At 40.7% G+C, this 20,967-nt stretch overlaps 1 long non-coding RNA gene and 1 pseudogene across 2 annotated transcripts in view; one reads left to right on the top strand and one right to left on the bottom strand.

The window, feature by feature from the left end:
- Nucleotides 1-20,967, bottom strand: part of LOC309625408 — a 98,819-nt gene that overhangs the window by 22,523 nt on the left and 55,329 nt on the right. The gene's annotated exons all lie outside the window — the stretch shown is intronic.
- On the top strand, nt 7,155-10,490 carry LOC309625395 (cleavage and polyadenylation specificity factor subunit 7 pseudogene; annotated as a pseudogene). Its single transcript has one exon. The product of its transcript is annotated as a cleavage and polyadenylation specificity factor subunit 7 pseudogene (transcript).

The raw sequence follows: 20,967 nt of genomic DNA, 5'->3' as shown, positions 1-20,967 counted from the left end.
ATGCCTATGATGTAAAGCCTCTGCAATGTGTGAACGTGTAGGAAGTGCTTTTAAGATTTTCTTTCCCAATCATCTTGCTTTTTGGCAGATGACACAATGGAGGTGCAATATGTAGGTGGACATTTTCTAAATTATAAAATATAGGCGGCTAGTGGGTGACTGCAGAGGCAATGGCATTCACAAAGTGGAGAAGATAAGGTTTGAGAGTTCGAAAAAGCACTAATTCTTTCACAACTAATAAAAGTCATGAAATGTGATACTAATAGAAAGGATAAAGGAACCAAAAACACCCTCAGCACTCTGCAGGAAGAAGTGCTAGAAAGGCAAAGATCGTATTTTTTGAACCAAAACTTTCATTTTGTATGCTCTTCCACTAACCTAATCTCCCATTTTTGGATTTTACACACACACACACACACACACACACACACCCTTACATACAAAAGTATAGTGTAAGCAAATGTGATTTATAAAACAAAATTAGACCATACAGTATCTTCTAAATAAAATAAAAATTGGAAAACGTCTTCTTTGTGCAGGATTCCAATGGTGACATTGAATAGTTTAGTCCCAAGCCACTGTATTAGGGAGTTTAGCAGCAACAGAAGTTTGATTGTCAGCCTTGGAGAATGACACTTGGTTTTGTTGTTACACCAAGAGTGGAGCCATCTCTCTAGGGCTGACTTATCGGAGATTGATGTGTAAAATCAAAATGCCAGTTTCTTACTGAGCCTTGAAACATAAAACTCTCACAAAGTCAGGAATCCTCACGTTGACATGACCAGCTCATTTTCTCCCTGTAGAAGACCAACAAGGGAAGTCAGCCTGGAAAAGAAGATTTTGTGAGCAGCATGGATTCAAAACACAGGAAGTGAGGCCAGCTGAAGTTATTAAGCTGGGGGCAGCCAGCGCAGATGTGTCCAGGGGCCAGGGACGTAAGCGAGCTGAGCGAAGGGGCCTGGTGTGGGCTGTGGACAGCAGAGAGCCGTCTGCAGGGGACAGCTCTTACACAGCTCTAGCTGATGGTTGCCATGTGGGAATGTGGGATTTTTCAAAAAAAGTAATAAATGGATAATCTTATGTAAAATCTTTTCAACAAAAAAAAGTTTCCAGTTAAAAAGAACCTAACAGAGCCAGACGAATCCAGCAGTAAGCGAGGTTAGGTGCCCAGTACTCCAGTTTGCGACCTCTGCCTTGAGTTTCCAAAGCCTGATGCATCTGGCTCACGTGATCTTGAGCCATAAGACTCAAGTAATTCACAGCCATTGGTTAAGGCTCCCGTCCCCTGAACAATGTTTAGACACACACAGCTAACACTTGTCTGAGTGACACTTTTTCCTGTATTTCTCTGATGGACCAACATCACCCCACCCCCACCCCGCCCCTCACTTTTGGTGAACGCACTCTTTAGGTATCGTAATATATTCATTCTTTGACAGCCCAGTCTTGCTGACCTGACAGCTGTCTGGTCTCTAAGCAGATTTGTATTCTCAGCTCTGATCACTATATATTGATTGCACAGTTTAATGCTCAAGTCAATCTTTATTTCCCTCATTTTTAAGTTCCAGGGGGGACACATCACTGTATCTTCATGAACTGATAGCACTGTCTTATAAAACGTACATCATTTTGTCAAAATCATAATTTACGTTTAGCGCTGCCCATTTGACCTGGGATAAATTATTTTCCCTACCTTTTGATAAAAACAGTGATCTCCCAGGTGGCTTGTTTAGAATAGAACCCATCAAATGGGCCATCTGTATGACATCTGTATTACAGTTTTGAAACGAGAGAGAGTAATATGTGAGAACTGTTTAGGATGAAAGAAACTGCAGAAGTGATTATTAATGTTTTTCTGTCTAACCACAGCTGGCTCATTAGCTATGCTATTTTTGAAATCAGCAGCATGGCCATAGAAACACTTCCTTCTCAATTTGCCACACCAGTAGGCATATGGTGCTGATGTCAGCATGACAAAATTGAGGCAGCGAGGCCTTAAAAAACAACCCATATTATTATGTTTTACTTTGGGAGCTAACTTGAGATTGAGCAGCTGTTCAACAAGTGTGGGAGGCATTTCAGAGACAGATATTGGGTCTGGACCTGAAATTCTGCAGGATGGAATGGAAGATTCTGTCCTACAAGGTACCAATCTGGGCTTCAACTCCTAGACAGGATGCACACTGCAGAGAGGCTGTGGTTCACAGTCCTCAGCCCTCCACAGAGAAGTGAAAACATGTTTTATTTGGCCAGTCTGATCTGAAAGAAGTGTTGGGAATATTCGGTACGCAGGGACATTTTATCTGACAAATGACACCTGGCCCTGAAGTTTTGGTTGACTTAAACACTGTTCCATGGAGGGAGAATTTTCAGAGTAGTTCATTGAAGAGAGAGGGAGCTGCTTGAGCCATCCACACCCAGAACTTAGGGGTCCAGCTTTCTTTTGCTTATGAACTACTCGTTCAAATCATGAAAGAAATTTCTCATTATGGAAAATTTCAAACATGCACAGAAGTGGAGGGAATACTATAATGACCCCCCCTCCCCATGTACTCTGCAACCAGTCTCACCAATTATCAACTTTGGTCAATTTGTTTCATTTATACATCTATTTGCCATTTCTACCCCCAATGTATTATTTTGAAGTAAACCTTAGGCATTATCTAAAATATTTCAGTGTGTATCTTTAAATAATGACTCTTTTTCTAAAACACTCTTTTTCTAAAACAATAGCATTATTACATCTAAAATTAAACGATAATACCTAAATATCATCAAAGATCTAGTCAATGTTTTAATTTGCCTGATTATCTCATAAATAGCTTATAATTAGTTTGTTCAAATTAGGATCCAAACGAGGTCCACAGATTGCAGTTGGTTGCTGTGTCTCCTAAAGTATCTTTCTCTCTTTTAAAACAATTAATTTTATTAGAATATAAAATAAAGACATGGAAAACTACACGAAACAAATGTATGACAATTAATTTTTATAAAAGTGAACAGCTTTGTAACTGCAACCGAGGTCAGAAAATAAAACTTTGGCTTCCACTTCAGAAGCTCTGTCCATGAGACTCATTCCAATGATGAACACTTTCTTCCCCAATTACTTTTACAGTAATTGCTACTTTGCAAATAGTTTTATCACCCAATTGTGATCAAATGTCCCTGGGCATTATAATTTAGTCTTGCCTATTAAAAAATATATTTTCAGTTTTAACTTAATGATCTCTTTCTTTCCCTTACATTTTATCTGCGTCCTTCGACTGGCAGAGGTTCCCACAGCCTGGATTCTGTTGAGTGCATGTTCGTGGTGTAATTCAACAGGTTCTCTGTCCTCTGTATTTCCTGCAAATTGACAGCTGGATCACGTTGATCCTGTTGTCAAGGCAAGCAGGTGTCAGGCAATTCTGTAGGAGGCACATCTGGTTGTCTCCCTCGGTGTGATGTCAGTAGCCATTGGTGATTATTACTGCCTGTATCTAGTAGTTCATTTGGTTTGCAGAATGGAGATATTCTAATTTTAATAATTTCTACTCATTTGTTAGTTGAAACACTATTATAAAGAGATACTCCCCCAATCTATTATTTGGTTACCCAGTGGTATATAGTTCATATAGAAAGGCAGGATAGATTCTTTGTTTTTATTTAAACCATTTTTCAAGATAATGAATTGATGCCCTATCACATTCTGAAGGTGATCAATTCTTTTTGAGCTCATAGATTTAAACATATTTGATTTGTTTAATCCATCAAAATTACTATTATCATGACTGAAGCTCCAGTTCTCTCATCTTTGGCCAGTGAAATCTTCTTCAGGTGGGCTGTGAAATTTTTTGAGGTGGTCTTAACAGTCTTCGATAACCTCCTTGGTATTTGATAGACAAGGTATTCCAGGCTTATCTTGTCATTTTCTGCCACAGACTTGAAATTAGCCATTTTTTCCAGAGGCTGTGGTTTCTTTTAGTGAGAACTAGTATTTCAACACCACAGTGTGGGCCCTAGGGATGCTCATTGCTAATAGGTCGGTCATTGTTTCTACTCAGTCTCTGCCTTTGTCTGTCCCTATATGTTTACTTATATTTATATATGTATATAACTTTTATATTTATATATTTATATAACATATAATATATAAAAACATACTTTTTGAATCATTTAAAAATAAGTTGCAAATATCATGACAATTCACCCCAAATGACACTTTCAATGACTTGATAATATCATCTAACATACAGTCCACTTATCTTCAAAATGGTATTTACATATTTTTAAAATCCAAGATGAGGGGACTTCCCTGGTGGTGCAGTGGATAAGACTCCAAGCTCCCAATGCAGGGTGCCCAGGTTTGATCCCTGGTCAGGGAACTAGATCCCACATGCATGCCGCAACTAAGGAGCCCGAGTGCCACAACTAAGGAGCCTGCAGGCTGCAACTAAGGCGCCCACGTGCTGCAACTAAGGAGCCCGCCTGCCGCAACTAAGACCTGGTGCAACCAAAATAAATAAATAAATAAATAAATTTAAATAATCCAAGATGAAATCCAGATTCATGCATTATGTCTGGCTGTTACATCTCCTTCATCTCCTTTAATATAGAATAGTATCCTTCTGCCTTTTCTTCTTTCTTTCCTGACACTGACATTTTGAAGAATCTGAGTTACTGTCTTATAGATTTACCACAATTCTGGATTGGTCCTAATGATAAGATTCAAGTTAAACATTTTGGCAAGACAACTACATAAATGACATTGTGTATTTCTCCCTGTAGCTTATGAGAAAGAGGTAGAGAATGTAAATTTTGTTCTGTTATTACTGAGAAACAAGTTTGATCACTTGGTTAAGGAGCGTCTTCCAGATATCTTTACTGTAAACATATTTTTTCATTTTTAATTAAAAAAGAATCTGTGGGGTAATAATTTGAATAATATACCTATCTTATTCTCCAACAAACTTTCACCCAATGGTTTTAGCATCCTTTATTAATCCTTGCCCGAATCAATTATTATATAAGGGTTACAAAATGATGATTTCTAATGAAATCATTTTGTTTCTATTTATTATCTCCTTCTCTTTAAGTTATTCTTCTATAAAGATCTTTTCCTCTTTTCTCTCTTTCTGTCTCTCTGAGTATCACTAGGGGTATCATAGATTTTCAAAATGATAGTCCATATGGCCAGTGGCAACACCTTTGAGCTGGCGCCTTCAAAATGTTTTGTCCACTTTAACTTTGTTGTCACAATCAGAAGGGCATTTTATAGACTATAAATGCATAATATAAGGTCACACACCACTTATCAATTTCTAGCACAGCGACCAGCCTCCTGTCACGTTTGTTGAAATGAACTAAATTTGCACCCTCTGGAACCATGTCCCTTCTTAGTGTGAGTCCAGCCAGCAAAGAGCATTGCAAGTGTTATTGAATGAAAGAGAGGGTGGTGGGGTGGTTTGGGAGACAGGCCTAGCCAGGACTAAATTCTGCTTCTAGCCCATTAATAGCTTAATAGACCATTAAGGTCTCAGGAAGTGGTTCAACCTCTCTGAGTTTCAGTTTGCTAATCTGTTAAAAAGAGAGAGAGAGAGAATATTAAGATCTATCTGATAGGAGTGACTCTGAGGTTTACAGAGTGTGGTTCGCTGCAGGCATTCAGTAAATACAGCAATCACACAGCACCCAGAGTCTGAAATATTGAACGGCATAAAAATCCAATTTAATACTCGTGTTTTTGCTTTCTGTGCCAGAAGAAAAGACTCATCAGGGAGGGAGCCTGTTGAGGGCTGCCCTTGGGTACAGACTTGGTAGGAGTCTATCTTGTTTTTATCCCATCCATGACTGAAAGATGAGATCCTGATTTGCGAGCGGAATTTTTTTCTGTCTACAGGTAAGTGTTTGTCTCCTCTCTGGGTTCGTCCTCCCTCTCCCTCTTTCCTTCTTTCTTTTTTCCTTTCTTCCTTTCTTTTGTATCATGGTAAAATAGATACAACATTAAATTTATCATTTTAATCATTTTAAAGTGTGCAGCTCAGTGGTACTAGGTACATTCACATTGTGCAACCACTGCCACCATCCATCTCCAGAACTTTTCATCTTCCCAAACTGAAACTTCGCACCCATTAAACACTAACTCCCCACCTTCCCCTCCCCCCAGCCCCTGGTAACTATCAGTCTACTTTCTATAAATTTGACTACTTTAGGTAACTCATATAAGTGGAATCACATATTTGTCTTGTAGTTTTTGTTTAACGGCTCATACCTCATTTCTCATTTTAAAATGTTTTGTTGCAAGAGGAAAAAAATACAATGCAGTATAAAATGTTGATAGCATCATCAAGTTTCTTATACAATTTTCAACCTACCAGAAAGATAAACAAATAACCGACAACAGAGGGACAAGGCTTTTTTTTTTTTTTTTCTGTTTGCTATCAGTAATTAAAGCTAAAAGTTGTATTATTGAGTAAAAACAAAATAAAAATGGGGAGACAAAATTCTCTGGGTAAATGGCTCTTCTGGCATTCTATATTTTTTCCTCAAATTATCACCTTATTTGGTTATCTCTACATTTTAAAGACACCCAGAACTGCCCTTGAGGATAAGGACATCACTTACCACTGGGGGGGTTGGACAGCTGCCATGTTCTGAGGGGAGGTCGGGTGAGGGTTGGGGGACGGGGGGAAAATGCTACAACCTGTAGCCTCTGTCCCTAGGCAATGTGCCTCTTTGACCCTGGGGAGACTCCCTCAGTGACTGATTAAGGGCTATGTCAGAAATGTCCAGGGAACAGAGGAAGAATTCAGTCCAATTCAGTCTGTCACCGCTGAGCCAGAGGTCTCCAGTGACCCTACCTCTCACGTGCCAAGTCTCACCTTATATGCCCCATCCCTTCTCATGTGAGATGCAGCTTGCCCTGCACGTGCGGGCAGAAGTACCATCCCTCCGTGGGCGCTGTAGGACCCTGTTGCCGCGCCTCCTTCGGCAGAAACCACATCACAATTTGGGTGTTATGGGAAAAGCAATCCCATTTGGTGAGGTCCACCTTACAGCCCTCACATGACAGAAGCAGCAGTACTAAGCCACCTCTTCCTGTTCACCAGGAGTCAACGCCAAGCCCAATAAGCCCTGTAATTCTGCATACCTACAGCGGCCTGAGTAACAGACAAACTGCTGTCTATGTGAGCAGCTTCTCCTGGTGGACCACAGACAAGCAGCTGAGCCAGGTTATTCACTTTGTAGGAGTCTGTGGTGTGGTGGAGTTGAAATTTGCAGAGAATGGAGCAAATGGCCAGTCCAAAGGGGTATGCTGAGGAGGTGGAAGCCTCTGAAAACTGTCCACAAAACTGTTGGAAATTCTTGCCAGAAAAGTACTTAATGGAGAAAAAGTGGATGTGAGGTCAGCCACCTGGCAGAACCTGCCACAGTCTGAGGCAGGGGCTCAGAACGTGAATGTACTTGAGTCTCAAGAGTGGAAATAGCTCCATGGGACCATGCCCGAGATTCTAGTGGTTCTGCTGGTGGATGGGCCACACTCTGAGCAACTTGGACTCTCATTCGTCCACATGGATAAGCCCCCCAGTGTGCTGCCTGACTTCAACTGCCCTCCTTCAGCCCTTCACCTGATGGGTCTGGTGCCAGTCCCAACTCCATCCCTACCACTTCTCTCCTCAAGCTTTGGAGTCCCTCCTCTTCCTTCTGGCATCTACCATGAGCGTCTCATGCCCCTCCATTATCTCCTTATTTAGCTGTACCTTCCCCTGGGTTATCCCACCGCCTTTACCTCGATCCAGCCTTCTTTCCCCCACCAAATGCTACAGTGGGGTCTCCACCAGATTTTTACATGAAGGCCTTTGGCCCCTCTATCCACCACTGCAGCCAAGATTTGGGCTTTCCACCCTCTATGGTGAGTGAAGCTGCATTTGGAGAGAGCATGAAGCAAAACAGAGCAATTTCCAACAGTGCCATTTCCAAAGTGATTTCTGGAGCCAGTGCAGGGGATTACAGTGACTTGACTGAGATGCTGCTTGCAGCTATTACTGTTATCAAACAGTCTCAGGTCGTCAGTGATGAGTGTTGCTGTATCCTCATCTCCTCCCTTAAGAGCTTCATGGCACTGAAGCCAAGTCCTACAGTGTGGGTGGCAGCAGGAGCTCTTCCAGGAAAATAAATCTGTTCAGAGATCATCTAGCTGGTCCCAAGAGAGCAGCAGGAGGTGCCAGGACCTGCTCCTTAATGAAGATCAGCATGATGATTATTTCCAAGAAAGGAACCAGGAGCCGAAGAGATACCAGAATAAAGAATGGGACTGGCACCATTGAGAAAGGAGTCTGGTTGGAAGCAGATTTTTTTAATGGACTTGCATCTCCTCACCTTCATCAGGCATGTAGGTGGATGTACCTGAGAATTTTCAAGCCCTGGATTCCTCTGAGTGGGAAGAAACATTCCCTTCCATCTTGCTAGAGAAGAGCAGCGCCCCCTTTGCCAACAGGTGACACAAGGGCTTTACCTGAGGCAGATATAAGATACTTGTCCTTTCCAAGATTTATCCCAGCTTCCATCGTTGCCATCAGATTATTTTTATTGAAGTATAGTTGATTTACAATGTTGTGTTAGTTTCAGGTATACAGCAAAGTGATTCAGTTATACATATATATATGTGTATATATATATATGTGTCTGCAGATATATCTATTCTTTTTCAGATTCTTTTCCATTATAGGCTATTACAAGATATTGAATATAGTTCCCTGTGCTATACAGTAGGTCCTTGATGTTTATATGTTTTATTTATAGTGGTGTGTATCTGTTAGTCCCAAGCTCCTAATTTATCTCTCTCCTACTCCCTTTCTACTTTGGTAACCATAAGTTTGTTTTCTATGTCTGTGAGTCTGTTTCTGTTTTGTAAATAAGTCCATTTGTATCATTTTTTTGGATTCCACATATAAGTGATATCATATGATAATTTGTCTTTCTCTGTCTGACTTACTTCACTTAGTATGATACTCTCTAGGTCCATCCATGTTGCTACAAATGGCATTATTTCATTCTTTTTTATGGCTGAGTAATATTCCATTGTGTGTATATATATATATATATATATATATACATATATATATACACCACATCTTCTTTATCCATTCATCTGCTGATGGACACTTAGGTTGCTTAGAGCTACCATATGGACCCAGCACTCCCACTTCTGGGCATACATTTGGAAAAGATGAAAACTCTAATTTGAAAATACATGCACCCCAATGTTCAGAGCAGCATTATTATCAGTAGTCAAGACACGGATGCCATCAGATTTTAATAATTTGGGTCAGCTCTCTGCATAGCCCAAGCAGTCCCCTCTGCAGGAGCAGACAGCTTTCTTAGGGGAAGGACTAAAATGTACTGACAGGAACATGGAAGCAAGTGTGGGAGCGGATCTTGAGGGTGACGGACAGAGGGAGGTGGAGTGTGAAGGGGAGCACTGTACAGTGAGCATTTATTGACCTGTGGGCACCCTCCCATGACTCAGGATTTAACTTCCAGGCAGGGACACTTAATAAGTTGCTGGCCAGTTTCTCTGTTGGTTGGACATGAAAATAACTTAACAACGAATGAGGCAGAAATGCCACAACTGCTTGGGCGAAGTGTGGAGAGAAGAGTCAGAAGGGCATGTTTGTACTGGTTTATTATAGGACAGACACCGAGAACCTAACCAATGACTATGTTCCGTGGGAAGAGGGTCCAGAAGATAGTCCTGTCACTAAGGCAAGAAGGAACGTGCTAGCGAGGGTGACAGTGGCAGCGCTGAGAAGTCAAGGGTGCTGCCCTCCGTAGGCCTGACCACACCCCCGGCTCATCTGGTTCCAGTGCAGACCTCTGTAGGGGACCCTGGAGCTGGTCAGTGGACAGTCCCCGTGAGCGGCCGGTGTCTAGCCTCAAGCACGTGCCTGGCTTTCTCTCTGCTTTCTGCCTTAGGACTTTCTCCAGAGTCTGCTCAGTCCACGTGGACGTGATGCGGAAGTGGGGTGGGTTAATGCCTTAGGGGACGAACTTCAGGGAATGAGGAACAAGCAGTTAGTGAATGAATCCCCCCGCCTCCCTGTCCTTCAGTGGGATAATCCTGGGTCACAATGGCCACAGTTCCTCTGAGGGCCTGTGGTGAGATGAGTCCCTGCCATCCATGGCGGTAAAAATTTTCCCTCTATTGGCCTCAGATACAGGCTACTCCAAAGTCAAAAGTCACTGTGTATTATTCTCTCTCCTGCTCTGTCTCCCTCTCTCAGCAGCCTCACTCCTGCTCCCTGGGGTCACCTCCCAGTTCAACTCCACACTCCAGTCTGTGTCTCACACTTTGCTTTCAGGGGAGCCCCATCTAAGGCTCTTCTTCTGTGCTAGAACTTCAAGTTCCGAGAATTCATGTATGGGTAGCACAGTACACTGGGCATCAGTTAGCCTATTAAAATATCCTCACCTGGAAAACATATCCCAGCTTAGAATTAAATGATGATTGGTAATATATATATTTTTTAAAGGATATTCTTTTTTTTTTTTTTTAATTTAATTTTATTTATTTATTTATGGCTGTGTTGGGTCTTCGTTTCTGTGCGAGGGCTTTCTCTAGTTGCGGCAAGTGGGGGCCACTCTTCATCGCGGTGCGCGGGCCTCTCACTATCGTGGCCTCTCGTTGCGGAGCACAGGCTCCAGACGCGCAGGCTCAGTAGTTGTGGCTCACGGGCCTAGTTGCTCCGCGGCATGTGGGATCTTCCCAGACCAGGGCTCGAACCCGTGTCCCCTGCGTTGGCAGGCAGATTCTCAACCACTGCGCCACCAGGGAAGCCCTGATTGGTAATATTAGCATTCTCAAAACTACATTTCACGCTCCACCCCAAGTCTATTTAGGGGAGAGGCAGTATTTTTCCCACAAAACATTTTCCCATACCCCTCATGCAGTCCTTGATGGCAGAGCCAGGTAAAGCTCACAATACAACGTATGAGCGAATAGCCAGAACTACTGTATTTCATAAAGAGCGGTTGTTATTAAAAGCAATAAGGGGACCTAATTAGGTCTAGTGCACCTGAAAGTAATTGCATTTTCTCATGTAAGCATTTTAGTGTGTCCAAGTGCTCAGCCTTAACCCTCCACACTCTCATTGCTTGTTTGCACTGTCATTTGCTAAGACCTGCCTTTCCTAAGTTACTATCATTCCTGTTTATTCTGAATCTGACTTATTTTCAATCTGTAAAACATTAGATGGCTCTGTTTCCACCTTTATCAGGAAAAATAATCTTTCCTGATTTAGATCCCAGATCTTGAAATGTTCTCTCTCTGGCAGACCCCAAACCTCACCACTTCAGTTTGAAAAGCTTCCAGAATCCCATTTCCTCCACAGATCTTCTCTCTGAGGAGCACAATACTACATCGGCTTCAGCCTCTTGAAACCCAGAATTCCTCAGAGCCCCCCTTTTCTGACCTCCCACGAGAGGCCTTCAGTACCTGGCAGGCACTGAGATCCAGACTGGTTGCTAGATGCTCCTTTGTCCTCAGTGTTGTGGTTTTTAAATTAGAAATCCCTTGACATCAAAAATAACATCTTTATAACTCAGTTCCTAGCATAAGGTCATGCACAGAGAAACACTTAATACAGTCTTTTTTTCTGGCTGCGTTGGGTCTTTGTTGCTGTGCGCGGGCTTTCTCTAGTTGCGGTGAGCGGGGGCTACTCTTCGCTGCGGTGCGGAGGCTTCTTATTGCGGTGGCTTCTCTTTGTTCTGGAGCACGGGCTCTAGGCACGTGGGCTTCAGTAGTTGTGGCACATGGGCTCAGTAGTTGTGGCTTGTGGGCTCTAGAGCACAGGCTGAGTAGTTGTGGTGCACGGGCTTAGTTGCTCCGCGGCATGTGGGATCTTCCCGGACCAGGGCTCGAAACCATGTCCCCTGCATTGGCAGGCGGATTCTTAACCACTGTGCAGGGAAGCCCAATACAGTCTTTTTTATGAGGGTGGAGCCAGATGTAAATTTAGGGAACACAAAAGAAAAATTTCAAATGTGATATTTTAACGTCTAATTTTGCTTGGGTTAATAGTAGAAGGCTCAGTGAGTAGGTTCGCATAGCTATAATATAGTACTTAATACTTAGAAGCCAAAAGTAATTTAAAAACACACAGATAGCTATATTATATGGGCTGGAGAGAACAGAGTTGTAGAGCCAACTATATTCCTATATAAAGGAGTGTTGTCTATGGTATAAAGATAATAATATAGTAATACCCTAGGATCCATCATTATCATTCATGTACTTTTGTGTCTATACAGCCCTAAAAGGTATAAGAAAAATTATGGCACTGGATAGGAGCTAGGTCCACTAATTGAATGTTTAAGAAATACTAAATATGGATGGAACAATAGGGATTATCTAATTCATCTCCCTGATTTTACACTTGTGGACTCTGAGGGAAAGAGATTTGGTATTGTTAGAAGGATACAGGCCCAGCAGTGAGTCTTCTGACTGCTAGGCCTGTATCCCTCTAACATGTTATGTGAATGTGGGGAGTAAACTTGTTGATTCTCCTCAAGCTGCAAGCTTATCAGGAAACCAGGGAAGACTTCTAGGGATCTATACAGAGGAAAAAAATCCCAAGATGTAGGCTAAAGTTTTATGAACACATATATTCATTATAGGCTGTTTATAATAGCCAGAAAATTAGAAATTATCTGAAGTCTAACAGTAAGATAATAGTTAAGTAAATCATAGGATAATGTACAATGGAATATTGTGAGACATTAAAAGTATTCCATAAAAAATGTAATACCACGGGGAAAAGCAGGATACTAAATTTATATAGAGAGTATTATCTCACCTACGTAGACATCAATACACGCACAGAAAAAACACAGACAAAAGCATACTAAAATGGTAACTATGGATATCATGTATCTTTGGATGCTGGAACTAGCTGGTGATTTTAATTTTTTTAAAAATAGTGTTCTATACTTTACATAATGATTTTCTAATGGGAAAAATTTTAAAGCAGGAACAAGTAAGATGATTTAAAATGTGTTAGTTAATAAACACTATAAATGTTTATGTGAAAGATAGTTTTCAATAACTCTGCATCAGTCTTTGAATAAGAGAGAGTGCATATCAGGAGAAGCCAGAATTTTTTCTCATAGTAACATGCTGCTGTGGATAGTTTTGACATGCAAAATGCAAAGGAAGTAACGTCGGAAAATATCAACTGGTTTTACAGAGAATTTGTGGCTCTCACAAGAAAACTATTAAACTTTTAGATTTTGGTTGGGTTTTTTTGTTTGTTTGTTCGTTTCTGGTTTTGTTTTTTTTTTACTCTAGGCCCAGCATTATTTTTCCCACAGGTTTTCTTGATTTTGTTTTGGGTGACAGTATAAAAATCAAGGTCATTGTTTGTTCGGGTCCTCTAAGAAGTAGATGCCAAGATGGGGTAAGATGTGCAAGAGAGGGTAACAGCTGTGAAGGACAAAGGAAGGGAGAGCAGGAAAAGGCAGAAAGAGCTTTCAGATGGAAACAAAGGTCTGACTCTCATGGAAGGAGAGGGGTAGGAAGGTTGGGTGGTAAGCGTCTCAGACTGCAGCGTGGCTCCCAAAGAGGTTCAGCCAAGCCAATGGGAAGTCCTCGAGCTAAGTTAGCCACTGAAGGAGTCTCGTGTTTCCTAGGAACAGAACACATTTGTATCTTCATCATGCTCAGTCACTGACTGGAAGCAGCCTGTGGGAATTGTGACCTTGGCACAAATGTGGTGGTGCATTCAGAGGGGCAGCTATGAGGGCCACAGTCAATTATGCCCATCACAGTGGATATCTGAGCAGCACAAGTTCAGGGTCACCACAGTCATTAAGATGCACGTTACAAGATGGACAGATGAATGGTGCCCTAAGTCTCTGAAACAGAATGAGTGACCGTGACATTTTCTTAAAGTTCATCACTATAGACAGATGTGCCAAGAGGCAATGCCCAAAGCAACTTGGAGGAAAACACATTTGCATTTGTGGGCTGTTAATGCGTATCACTTTCTAATTGCCTCACAGATATAGAAATACTGTGTTTATATTTAACTTCTCCAGGTGAACTTTGACTGGGGACAGGCAGCTCATCTATTCTGCTTTATTTGTGGTTTTGTTTTCGTTAATTCCCTATTTCAGGTGAATGTAGTAAAGATAACCATATACTGTAAATGAGACACCAATTCAGAATATTTCACAGCATTTCCTTTGGAAATATTGGCTCAACAGACACTATAATTACTGGAAAGCAGAAATGCAATGCTGTCACACAAACTGAAGTGTTTCTACTATATCTCTGAGGCATTTAATCAATTCAGCCAAAGCAATCAACAAAGCCAGTTGTTTATTGTTATAATTCCAAATCACCTAATGACTAACTGGGTTTCTTCAGACTCAGTTGACTAGATCTTGGACCGCTATGACAACATAAGCCAGCATGCCCAAATGGCTCTTAAGGTGGCAAGATGGCAGAAAATTCACATATAGCTAATATTAATGAGTAAAACTCCTTTCAATTATTTTATACTTGAAACAAAACACTATTGCATTACAAAATGGTCAAAATAGCCAGGAAGTGTGGATAATGTAGTAAGTGCTTATTAATTTTTAAAATTCCCTTGCTATAACTGAGGGGTGACTGTATTTTAAATCTTTGTCTCTGGGATCTTCTTCACCAGTATGCCTTCGAGTTTCTGGGGCAGAACAAATCCTATATGCCCTGCTCATGCTATGAGTTCAATGACAAGTTCAATTACTACTTCTTTTTTGTTTGTTTTGTTTTCTTTTATTGTGGTAAGACTATTTAATATGAGATATACCCTCTTAACAAAACATTACAAAACATTCTCGTTGACTATAGCTAGTGTTGAACAGCAGATCTCTAGAGCTTATTCATCTTGTTTAATTAGACTTCATGCCCATTGATTAGTAATTCTCCTTCTTCCCAGTCCCTGGCAACCACCATTCTATTCTTTGATCCTATTAATTTGATTACTTTAGATACCTCATATAAGTGGATTAATGCAGTATTTGTCTTCTGTGACTGGCTTATTTTACTTCGCATAATGGCCTCCAGGTTCCTCCATGTTGTCACATATGGCAGAATTTCCTTCTTTTTTAAGGCTGAATTCAATTGTACGTATATACTACATTTTCTTTTTTAAAATAATTAATTAATTTATTTATTTATTTTTGGCTGCATTGGGTCTTTGTTGCTGTGCGCAGGCTTTCTCTCTACTTGCCGCTAGCGGGGGCTACTCTTTGTTGCGGTGCGCGGACTGCTCATTGCAGTGGCTTCTCTTATTGTAAGCACGGGCTCTAGGCACGCGGGCTTCAGTAGTTGCGGCGCATGGGCTTAGTTGCTCCACGGCATGTGGGATCTTCCGGGACCAGGTATCCAACTCGTGTCCCCTGCATTGGCAGGCAGATTCCCAACCACTGCGCCACCAGGGAAGTCCGACCTCATTTTCTTTATCCTTTCATCTGACAGTGGACATTCAGGTTGTTTCCATATCTTAGCTACAGTGAATAGTGCTGCTAACCTGGAAGTACTAATAGCTCTTTGAGATCCTGATTTCAATTCTTTTGGATAAATACCCAGAAGTGGGGTTGCTAGGTTATACGGTAGTTCTATTTTTAATTTTTTGAGGTATCTCCATAAAATATAACCATATCTCCATAAAATGGTGGCTGCACCATTTTACACTCCCACCAACAGTGTGCAAGTGTTAAAAATTTCTCCACATCCTTGCCAACACTTGCTGTCTTTTGTTATTTTGATAATAGCCATCCTGACAGGTGTGAGTTGCTATCTCCCTGTGGTTTTTTTTTTTTTTGAATTTTTGAATTTTATTTATTTTTTTATAAGCAGGTTCTTTTTTTTTAAATTTCTGAGATATACATTTTAAAGTAATAACTAGAATTATGACTTATAACATTATACCAGAACATATAAGATTTTTAGAAATTTCATGTAATGTCTGAAACATTTATATTAACATATTTCCATACAAATAACCCAAAGAAAGTTTAGTATTAGTTGTTTTTTTGTTTGTTTGTTTTTTTATACTGCAGGTTCTTATTAGTCATCAATTTTATACACATCAGTGTATACGTGTCAATCCCAATCACCCAATTCATCACACCACCACACCCACCCCCCCGTGGCTTTCCCCCCTTGGTGTCCATACATTTGTTCTCTACATCTGTGTCTCTATTTCTGCCCTGCAAACTGGTTCATCTGTACCATTTTTCTAGGTTCCACATATATGCGTTAATATACGATATTTGTTTTTCTCTTTCTGACTTACTTCACTCTGTGTGACAGTCTCTAGATCCGTCCACGTCTCCACAAATGACCCAATTTCGTTCCTTTTTATGGCTGAGTAATATTCCATTGTATATATGTACCACATCTTCTTTATCCATCCATCTGTCGATGGGCATTTAGGTTGCTTCCATGACCTGGCTCTTGTAAATAATGCTGCAATGAACACTGGGGTGCATGTGTCTTTTTGAATTATGGCTTTCTCTGGGTATATGCCCAGTAGTGGGATTGCTGGGTCACACGGTAATTCTATTTTTAGTTTTTTAAGGAACCTCCATACTGTTCTCCATAGTGGCTGTATCAATTTACATTCCCACCAACAGTGCAAGAGGGTTCCCTTTTCTCCACACCCTCTCCAGCATTTGTTGTTTGTAGATTTTCTGAGGATGCCCATTCTAACTGGTCTGAGGTGATACCTCATTGTAGTTTTGATTTGCATTTCTCTAATAATTAGTGATGTTGAGCAGCTTTTCATGTGCTTTCTGGCCATCTGTATGTCTTCTTTGGAGAAAAGTCTATTTAGGTCTTCTGCCCATTTTTGGATTGGGTTATTTGTTTTTCTAATATTGAGCTGCATGAGCTGTTTATATATTTTGGAGATTCATCCTTTGTCTGTTGATTCATTTGTAAATATTTTCTGCCATTCTGAGGGTTGTCTTTTCGTCTTGTTTATGGTTTCCTTTGCTGTGCAAAAGCTTTTAAGTTTCATTAGGTCCCATTGGTTTATTTTTGTTTTTATTTCCATTACTCTAGGAGGTGGATCAAAAAAGATCTTGCTGTGATTTATGTCAAAGAGTATTCTTCTATGTTTTCCCCTAAGAGTTTTATACTGTCCAGTCTTACATTTAGGTGTCTAATCCATTTTGAGTTTATTTTTGTGTATGGTGTTAGTGAGTGTTCTAATTTCATTCTTTTACATGTAGCTGTCCAGTTCACTGGTGGTGGGTAGAGCTGGCTGTTGCTCTGGTGGGCAGAGCTCAGTAAAACTTTAATCTGCTTGACTGCTGATGGGTAGGGCTGGGTTCCTTCCCTGTTGGTTGTTTGGCCTGAGGCCACCCAACACTGGAGCCTACCTGGGCTCTTTGGTGGGGCTAATGGCAGACTCTGGGAGGGCTCACGCCAAGGGGTACTTCCCAGAACTTCTGCTGCCAGTGTCCTTGTCCTCACGGTGAGACAGAAGCACCCCCAGCTCTGCAGGAGACCCTCCAACACTAGCAGGTAGGTCTGGTTCAGTCTCCTATGGGGTCATTGCTTCTTCCCCTGGTCCCGATGTGCACACTACTTTGTGTGTGCCCTCCAAGAATGGAGTCTGTTTCCCCCAGTCCTGTCGAAGTCCTGCAATCAAATCCCGCTGTCCTTCAAAGTGTGATTCTCTAGGAATTCCTCCTCCCGTTGCCGGACCCCCAGGTTCGGAAGCCTGACGTGGGGCTCAGAACCTTCACTCCAGTGGGTGGACTTCTGTGGTATAAGTGTTCTCCAGTTTGTGAGTCATCCACCCAGCAGTTATGGGATTTGATTTTATTGTGATTGCACCCCTCCTACTGTCTCACTGTGGCTTCTCCTTTGTCTTTGGATGTGGGGTATCCTTTCTGGTGAGTTCCAGTGTCTTCCTGTCAATGATTGTTCAGCAGTTCTCTCCCTGTGGTTTTGATTTTCATTTCCCTGATGTTTAATGTCATCAAGCATTTTTTCATATAGCTGTTGGTGATTTACATGTCTTCTCTGCAGAAATGTTTACTCAAGTCCTTAGCCCATTTTTTAAATTGGCATATTAGTGTTTTTGCTATTGAGTTTTAGGAGTTCCTTGTAATTTTTGGAGATTATCCCCTTATCAGGTATGTGGTTTCTAAATATTTTCTTCCACTCTGTACATTGCCTTTTTACTCTGTTCACTGTTTCCTTGGGTGTGCAGAAGCTTTTCAGTTTGATGTAGTCCCACTTGTCTATTTTCATTTTTGTTGCCTGTGTTTTGATGTCGTATTTATGAAACACTGTGTAGACCAACGTCATGAAGCTTTCCCATATGTTTTTTCCTAGGAACTTTACAGTTTCAGGCCTTACATTTAAGTCTGTATTACATTTTGAGTTGATTTTTGTATGGTGTAAGAGTCCAGTTTCATTTTTTTGCATATGGATATCCAGTTTTCCCAACACCAATTGTTGAAGAGACTAAACTTTCCCTACTGTGTGCTTGTTGAAGATCAGTTGAACATATATGTGTGGACTTATTTCTGGGTTCTCCATTCTGTTCCATTTGTTTGTAGGTCTGTCTTTATACCAGTACCATATTGTTTTGATTATGATAGCCTTTGTAACATATTTTAAGACCAGGAAGTGTAATGGCACCAATTTTATTCTTTCTCAAGATTAATTTAGCTATTCATGGTCTTTTATGATTCCATATGAGTTGCAGAACTGCTTTTCTACTTCTGTAGAAAATGCCAATGGAATTTTGATAGGGATTGCTTTGAATTTGTAGATTGCTCTGGATAGCATGAGGATTTTAACATTATTAAGTCTTCCAAACCATGAACATGGCATGACTTTCCATTTGTGTCTTCTTTCATTTGTTTCATCAATGTTTTGTAGTTTCACTATACAAGTAACCTCCTTCATTAAATTTATTTCTAAATATTTAATTCTTTCTGGTGCTATTGTAAATGGGATTTTTTTTCTTAATTTCCTTTTCAGATTGTTTGCTGTTACTGTATGGAAACACAACTGAATTTTGTATGTTGATTTTGTATCCTGTAACTTTACTGAGTTAATTAGTTCTAAGAGTCTTCTTGTGGAGTCTTTAGGGTTTTCTACATATAAGATCATGTCTTCTGCAAATAGGGACAATTTTACTTCTTCCTTTCTGATTTGCATGTCTTTTATTTCTTTTTCTTGCCTAATTGCTCTGGCTAAAACTTTTAGTACTATATTGAATAGAAGTGTCAAGAGTGTGCATCCTTGCCTTATTTCTGATCTTAGAGGAAAAGCTTTCAGTTTTTCACCAATAAGTATAATGTTAGATGTGGGCTTTTCATATTTGTGGTCTTTATTTCAGTGACTACTTCTTGATTTGATTTGTGTTACTCTAGAAAGAGAAAGAAGGAACCAGACCATTTTGGTCCGTGATTCACTCTCAAAGTACGGTTCCTGGACCCAGCAGCATCAGCATGTACCCAGGAACTTGTTAGAAATGCAAATCCTCAGGCCCACCCCAGACCTACTGAATCTGAAACTTTGGGAGTGGGGCCAGAAATCTGTGTTCCAACAAGCCATCTGGGTGGTTCCAACGCATGCTATGAGGTTGTCTGACTAATGCTATTTCCCATGGTGTATTCTTCAGGAAAGTATTCTAAGACATGTTAACAAGTGTTATGCAACAGAAGGATTCCTTATTTGAATAAATTTTGGAAATTTGGGGCTAAAAAAGTTAAGTAGAGCCCATGGTCCATGCCCCTTCACAGAGGTCCCCTACAGATCATTTCTCCAGATCTGCCGCTATATACAGGCACCTGTTTATGCCCCACAAATAGCTCATCCCTTGTTCTTTCTCCAACAGCTTAGCTCCCCATCTCTCTCAGCCATTAGGAGAGAGAGTTCCCCTTCCCTCAGTTTAAAGCTCACCTTTCTTTTTTCCACCCCAGTTATGACTAATGGGGGGGGGGAAGTCAGTGTGGTCTGATGTCCTACTCCCTCCACTGCAAGGCAATCATAATAATAGGCAACATATTAACCAAAGTGTAGGTTATTCAGTCCTAAATAACTATCCTTTTGGGACGCATTCAGGGCAATTCAAAATATATTTAGAAAAAAGACGTTTTTCTGCAAGGACACAGTCTTACTAAAGACACATCCCATTCCTATTTCTAAACTGAATGAAAACATTCTAGTCTGAGGCAACAATATTTGTATTATTTCAGTGGTTTAGGGCTTTCCCAAAATTAATGTGGAATTATTTGCTTTACATCTATCCACAGTGCAAAATCTAAAAAGGGCTTGCCTGCAGAATAGCTTCTGTTTCCATTTTAATATGCAGAAATTAGTTATGAACCCCCAGATAGCAGGTTTTCAGTTTTGGCAACTTAAAATTCAAATTCTACCTCTAGCAACAGGAAGAAACTGCAGGCAGCTTAACAATACTGGTTTGTCCCTGATACAGGGGCTACTCAGTAAGACTAAATAAGAGAGTCCAAATTACTTTTTCACCTATTAAAAAAACTAAAATACCCCAATGATTTTCAATTTTAGTTTGTTACATTGTTGGTTCAACATTGTAAGCCAAAGAGCAGGAGGGCAAGCATGCAGAAAAAGGGATTACTCCAGCTTCTAAAGAAAACAATACTGCATTTCTTGTCTGCCTTTGCATGGGTTAAGATATATTCCCACATGACGAACTACAAACGTCTAATGGTCATGTAGGGAAGAAATCTTCCAAAGCCTGGACCTTGAAGAAAGCTGATAAAATCTAGGTGACACAGAACTTGGAGATTAACTCAAGCATGACTTCAGATTTAAAACGTCTTAAAGGAACACACCAAATCATGCCAAGTTGCTCATGCCCGGTTGTAATGAGAACAATTCAGTTCTGAAGGAGAAAGGGCATTAATTTAAGGGCTGTTGGCATGGCAAGCAAT

This window comes from Balaenoptera borealis (assembly GCF_965194805.1).
Source record: "Balaenoptera borealis genome assembly, chromosome: 3".
Classification (NCBI taxonomy): domain Eukaryota; kingdom Metazoa; phylum Chordata; class Mammalia; order Artiodactyla; family Balaenopteridae; genus Balaenoptera; species Balaenoptera borealis.
The sequence above is the reverse complement of the archived record's forward strand: the minus strand, read 5'-3'. Positions and strand labels throughout refer to the sequence as shown.